This window comes from Silene latifolia, chromosome 9 (genome assembly GCF_048544455.1).
Source record: "Silene latifolia isolate original U9 population chromosome 9, ASM4854445v1, whole genome shotgun sequence".
Classification (NCBI taxonomy): Eukaryota; Viridiplantae; Streptophyta; class Magnoliopsida; order Caryophyllales; family Caryophyllaceae; genus Silene; species Silene latifolia.
Genome location: NC_133534.1, coordinates 142,372,701 through 142,379,839, shown reverse-complemented (window position 1 = coordinate 142,379,839; position 7,139 = coordinate 142,372,701).

Here is a 7,139-nt window from a genome sequence, read left to right as displayed (position 1 = left end):
GAGAGGATGAGAGAGCCAATGCATGCCATTTTCCTTTTCAATTGTTCTTCTCAATATAAACTAGGGTGTAGTCTATAATAGGATGGTAATCATTATGTTTTTAAAAATTAAAAACAATTAACCATTTCATCCTAATTATACTCATAAAACATGTGCCCATATGTAATATGGAGTCTATTTTATTTTTGTCAATTTTCATTTTGTCATATAATGTGTGACATTTACCATGTAACATGTTATTTAATAATATTAATGCATATTTAACAATTAAATATCATTACATATATTAATACAATTAATATAACAATTGACTAGTAATTCATGATTACAAGTGTATAAAATAGTTTACGTTAATATAATCTACAACAGATTGTAATTATAATTAACCGATCATTCTTAATTTAATTGTTTCATAAACAAAGTATTAGTAATATAACATTTTAATTACTAAAACGAATCTCATTTAATCGAATTACAATCAGATTCAAATTCTTACTCTCATATATGTAAATGGTTCAATTTTTAAGGAATTAATTAATTCGTATCAGTATACAATTAATTAATTTATCTATTAAGGGAATTGTCCTTTAGGTGTGATCTTAAGGGATCAACTGATCACCACCGTCAAATGACAGTAATGTCAAACTCTAGTCAGCCAATCATTACCGATTAATGTTGATCAGTTGACGTATAAAAATGAATCATCCCTTTACGTATTCTTATCATGAGTTTTATTAATGTGATCGCACTATTGTCGAGGACACATTCTCCAACATAGCCGACTAAGGTGATCGGCCACAACATTTGCTAATCCCTTCTTTTCCCTTATTTCAATGTCGAACTCACTCAAGAGGAGGACCCACCGCATAAGCCTCGGTTTGGTATCTTTCTTTCCCACGAGTTGTGTGATGGCTTTGTGGTCGGTGTAAATGATTACTTTGACTTCCAATAAGTAAGAGCGAAATTTCTCGTGGGAATACACCACCGCCAAGAATTCCTTCTCGGTTGTGGTATAGTTATTTTGAACATCATTGAGAAGGGAGGAGGCATATTGGATGACATAGGAAGCTTTGTCTTCTTTTTGACCCAACACGGCCCCAATAGCAAAATCACTTGCATCCGTCATGATTTCAAAGGGACGGTCCCACCTTGGTGCTTGGATGATTGGAGCCGACACAAGCCTTTCCTTTAATAAATCGAACGCCTTCCTACAATCATCATCAAACAAAAACTCCGCATCTTTGTGCAAGAGCTTGCACAAGGGGTTAGCAATTTTTGAAAAGTCCCTTATAAACCTTCGATAGAAGCCGGCGTGTCCCAAAAACGACCTAATGTCTCGAGTACTAGATGGATATGGCAAGCTTTTAATCATATCCACTTTTGCCATATCCACCTCAATCCCTCTTTTCGACACTATGTGTCCTAGCACGTTTCCACTACTCACCATTAAATGACACTTTTTGGAATTTAATATGAGGTGAGAGTCTTTACACTGTGTTAGGACCATAGCTAGGTGGCTTAGACACGACTCAAAGGAGTCTTCATGGATGGTGAAATCATCCATGAAGACTTCCAATATGCGCTGCACATAGTCGGAGAAGATGCTCATCATGCAACGTTGGAAAGTTCCCGGCGCGTTGCAAAATCCGAAAGGCATTCGACGGTATGCTTAGGTACCAAAAGGGCAAGTGAAGGTGTAATACTCCGTATTTATGGTCTTGGGGGTACTCTATCGAGTAGCCCTTACTCTGTCGAGTAAGGGGTGTGTCGCAGAATAAATAGTTTCTGACCTGTTGGGTACTCGATCGAGTAGCTGGGGCACTCGATCGAGTAGGGGGGTACTCGATCGAGTACCTTGGGTACTCGATCGAGTGTCCGGTTTATCGGGGGTTTTTCTCGGGTTTTGTTAATTACGCGATTAAGGTATTTAAATCAATTCGTCTTTATTCTAAATCACTTTTACCAAAACCTAAAACCTGTTTAAGAAAGAAAGCAGTCAGTCATCTTCTTAATCGCGTCCTTAACAATTCCCGGAGATCAGACGGTCGGATTGCATCGTAGTTTGTGTCGTTGGATTCGTTGCGTCAAGGGTAAGCTTCTAGCATAATTTTTATAACGTTTTGTTAAGATTAGTGAAACCCTAATTTAGTAATTGGGGGTTTTTATGAATAAGTGATTGAATAGTAGTATTCATGTGTATCTGTTAGGAGGAGAGTTCTTAGAAGAGGCGTTTTGAGACAGCTGTAGATACCGCGCTTGTGTGCTTTCCGGGTAGGATTTCCTACTCAAAAGTATTAGTCCCATAATGGGATATTGGTGATGTCTTTGTAGTTAGTTAATTGATTTGTTGATTGTGATTGTGTTTGTGATTGTGGTTGTGTCGTTGATGGTTCTCGAGATGCGTTCTCGGCTGAGTGGGGTCACTTGCGGGAGTGATCTCACGCCCTAGTTTCGCCCTTAGTGGAACCCGCCACGAAAGGGGATGTGCACATTAATGGACGGGGTTATCGCTCGTACGATGAGCGGGGCTTAGGTGGGAACGGCTGCGGTCCCCCCCTGGCGTGGTGGTCCAGTGGACGATCGGTGATTGAGACGGTTGGTTGGATGTGTGTGTGTGTGTGGCGGTTAATTTGTCTGTTTGTCTTATTATTGTTATCTGTTTTGATTGTGTGATTAGTACCGACCCGGTGTTGTTTTGTAAAACCTGCGGTGATCCATTCGGGGATGGTGAGCGGATATCGAGCAGTATAGAGATGATACGGGATATTTGGGATGGCCACGACGTGACGATAGAGTCTTCCGCTGTAGTTTAGCTTTTATTTACATTTCAGTTTGAGTAGACAGTTTGGAATAATGTATCGTACTATCAGTTTGGGTTTCAAAGATTGTATTCATTCGTTAAACGATTAATTATAAATGTTGTTTCTTTATCGCTGTTGTTTGATTATCATACCTCGGGCAACCGAGATGGTGATGTCTCCATACCTGAGTGGTCCTGGTAAGGCACTCGGAGTATGGGGGTGTTACAGAAGGTTGTTTTGGATTGGTCCTCCGGTTGAATAGGGATTTGAAAATACCCGGAGTAACCGTCCAAAAAACAGTAATACTCTTTTCCACCCAACCTTTCTAGCATTTGGTCTAGAAAGGGTAGGGGAAAATGGTCTTTTAGAGTAACTTGGTTGAGACGGTGATAGTCAATACATACCTGCCATCCCGTTTGTAAATGAGTGGGAATCAATGCCTCTTGGGTATTCTTGACTACCGTCACCCCGCCCTTTTTCGGTACAACTTGAGTAGGACTTACCCAATGGGAATCACTAATGGGGTAAATGATTCCCATTTGTAGTTGCTTTATGAGCTCCTCTTTCACCACTTCCATCATGGGCGGATTGAGTCTTCGTTGAGGTTGTCTCACGGGCTTTGCTCCCCCTTCCAACCGAATCTTGTGCATACATGTACATGGACTTACCCCTTTGATATCGGCGATGCTCCACCCAAAAGCTTCCCTATGGTCTTTCAACATGGCTACCAACCTCTTCTCTTGCTCCTTTTTTAGTTGATTTAAGATAATTAATGGGAGAGTATTGTTTTCTCCCAAGAATATATACTTAAGGTGGTTTGGAAGAGGTTTTGGTTCATGTTTAGGTGGTTTGATAGTGGAGGGTAATGGTTGCTCAAGATTGGCTTCTAGGGGGATGAATAAGGTAGGGAATTTATGCTCTTGAGAAGCCACCATTTCATGAGTTGACACCCGAGGAGCACGGATGCTGCGTGAAGTGGCGCAGGCTACATTGTATTACGTAGGCTGCATCCTAGGCTGGTTCCGGCATCTTGATTTTGTTCTTTTGGTTCTTCTTCCTCATCTTCAAGACTTTCTTCTTTGTCCAAGTCCTTGGAATATTCCTGTAAATCATGAGACAACACTACACGCAAACCTTCTTGTTCCAAATCATTAGTGAGGGCAACCTCAAGAGGATCCCTTTGACACAAATTATATATTTGGGTTACAATGGGTTCAATTATGTTCAAGAAGTATCATAAATGTGAGTCATTAGGTTGTCTCATTGCATCATACATGGTGTATGTGAGTTTCTTTCCATCAAATTCCATAGTGAGGTTCCCATTAGACACAAATTATACATTTGGGTTACAATGGGTTCAATTATTCCCCGGCAACGGCGCCAAAATTTGATAGAGAAATTGTCGGTTGTCGTTAATACTAGAATTACCTATCAAATTAACAATTTATAGACCTAACTAGACTCTACTAACTTCTAACAATAAGGCAGTAAAATGGCAAGCTAGGGTCGAACCCAAAGGAAGGACCTTTAACTAAAGACTCAAATTGTAAACTATTGACCAACAATCACTAACTGGGACTCCTCTAACTAATTAAGACACTAATGACAATTTAGACTCAACAATTTAACCTAATCACAAACAATGGATATTCACAATGTTCAACTTGTAGGAAACATAACTGGAGAAGGCATTGGTTTGGAAACAACATGAAAAAGAGTAAAAATGGAGACTTTCCTATTGAGACAATTCAACAAACAAGTAGTATACAAAAATTCAATATAAGATAGAAACTTGGTGCAACATGGTTCAACAACTACTTTCTAAGCATAAAGATTCTCTCTTTTCTTCCCTCAACAATTACTCAACAACTTTCATAAGATGGTGATTACTTTCTCCTAAGCTAGAGTAGTTAATCCTACCTATATGGTCACCCAATTGAAAACCACAAGAGGGTTTACACACAAGAGCATTAAGATCAATTCCAAACAAAAGAAGTCAAGATTAATCCTTAAGGAGTCTTGATCCAACTAACCAAGAACTAACTTGCAAATTCCACTCACAAAGACACAAATTTTAAACCAAATTCATAAATATGCAAGCTTGCTACAAAGATTTCAATAGTAGGATGGATAGCATACAAGTTTAATTACTCCTAACACAATATCATCCAACATAAACATAAAATTCAAGGAATATGCAATAATCATTGAGGAAAGATTAAGAGGTTCTTACAAAGCTTAAGGAAAGTAGTGTCTACCAAATTACACCAAGCAAAAGGTCTAGCCTTCCATAACCATAGATGAATCTAAGATTGATGGAAAGATTGACATAAAACCAAACCAAAGATTACAACTTTGTTCTCCAAATACCAAGTTCTTATTCAACATACAAATTTGTGATTATTCAATAATGATATGTTAAACTAGGTCTTCAAACAATGAACTACATATATGGCTGCACTCCTTTCTAGGTTAAACCTCCTTTGGGCTTTCACGAGATGGCTTAAGACGGGTGATCAACTTTCGAAAGCTGAGGAGAACGCAGGCTGCATCATACGGTGTAGGCTGCGTTAACAGACGCAGGCTACGTCCTAGGCTGATGTCCGCTCCTAATTCTTCTTCTCATTTAGCTTCTTTCACCACTTGTCCTTCGTACTAGTTCATCAAGGAGTGACAACTTCCATGCTATCTCGTTTGGAGTCCGTTTTCATTGATTGCTTGTTCCGGGGTGATACATCTGTCGTGTACCTATCAAAAATAAACTAACTAAACTAACTATATAGCTAGGGAAGTCAGGTCGATCTCCTCAGGGAGGCAAGGTATCTGTAGAAGTCCGGCTATTTGGTCACAAATGGGAGGGTTGTTTAAATTGGTTTTCTAAACTAAAAGGTTTAAAGGAAAGAGAAGCACAGACAAGAGCAGTAAAGGCAGAAAAATAGAATTAAACTATCAAATAGAGAAGGGACATGTTAGGATTTCGGTTCACTACGGTAGTCTAGTGACTCAACGGTAAACAACTTAGACAAATTAATGCGAGACGGATGTGGAAAGGTCCTTCCGGTCCACTTTCTACCCTAAACTTCCACTAACTTAACTTCCGTCCTCGTTAGGGTAGTCTACTGTTCATAGCAGGCCTATTTAGTCCAATCTTCCGATCCAGGATTAAATTTAGCCATATTAAAGGGTAACTCAGAAGTGTGCACTCAACTAAGTCGGTAAAATACAGTTAAATTGCTATGGTGACAGAATCTCACAATTAATTCATCTAACCTATTTACTACATCGTCACATTCCTACCGTAGATCCCCTAATCCCAACATGAATTAGATTTAGCTACTCATATCGCTATTAATATTATCAAAACTAACAACAAACGATGAACTAACAATAAACATAATGAAATAATAAATAAAGTGCATAAAAAAGAATTAGGGCAGAATGTAAATGAAGCAAAACAAGTAATTAAAGTAAATGAAATAAAGATTATTATTAAGAAGGGAGAAAGAGATTACAATCGTGAGAATCCGGCGTAAAGAACGACAAAATCCAAGCGAATTAACCCTGAAGACAAAGTTACAGTGAAGGATGAAAATGATAGATGAAAAACTGAAAAATTAAGTGTCGATGATAATAGAATAGATAGCTAATGACCTAGTAATGCAATGCTTAAATAGAAAGTAAACTAATTCCAAAAGCTAAAACAAGCTTACGGGCTAATTAAAGCCCACGAAACCAAAAACCACTCGATCGAGTAGAATAAATCCACTCGATCGAGCAAAACTTCAGAAAATCTACTCGATCGAGTAGAATAGTTACTCGATCGAGTAACCTCTCTTTTCAGCACTTCTTGATCGAGTAAATAAATGCTCGATCGATCAACTAAGGCCATAAAAACCACTCGATCGAGTAATAAAACCACTCGATCGAATCTTCTTCCTTCAAATCAGCCCAATCTCGTCACCGACTGCCTCGTAAACCGTGCCTTCATGCATTCCAATGCAGTATCTCACTCTGGAAAATCCCATCTCCTCAAAATGCATGCAAAAAGGACGAAAAATGGTACGATTCCACTACTTTCGCGTTCATTTCTACAAAACGGACAAAACAAACCAAAGTAGCCAATTCGGGGCATAATGCAATAAAAATAGTACAAAAGTACATGGAAATACGTGCTAAAATAGGCTAAAAAGACTATACATTATGCACGTATCAAATCTCCCCAAACCGAACCTTTACTCGTCCTCGAGTAAACTAAAATGCAACTAATAGAACGGAAATCAAAACTCAGAGCTAGCTTAACTTGTCTACTTGAACCAATTTAATGCAACAAAAACTAAT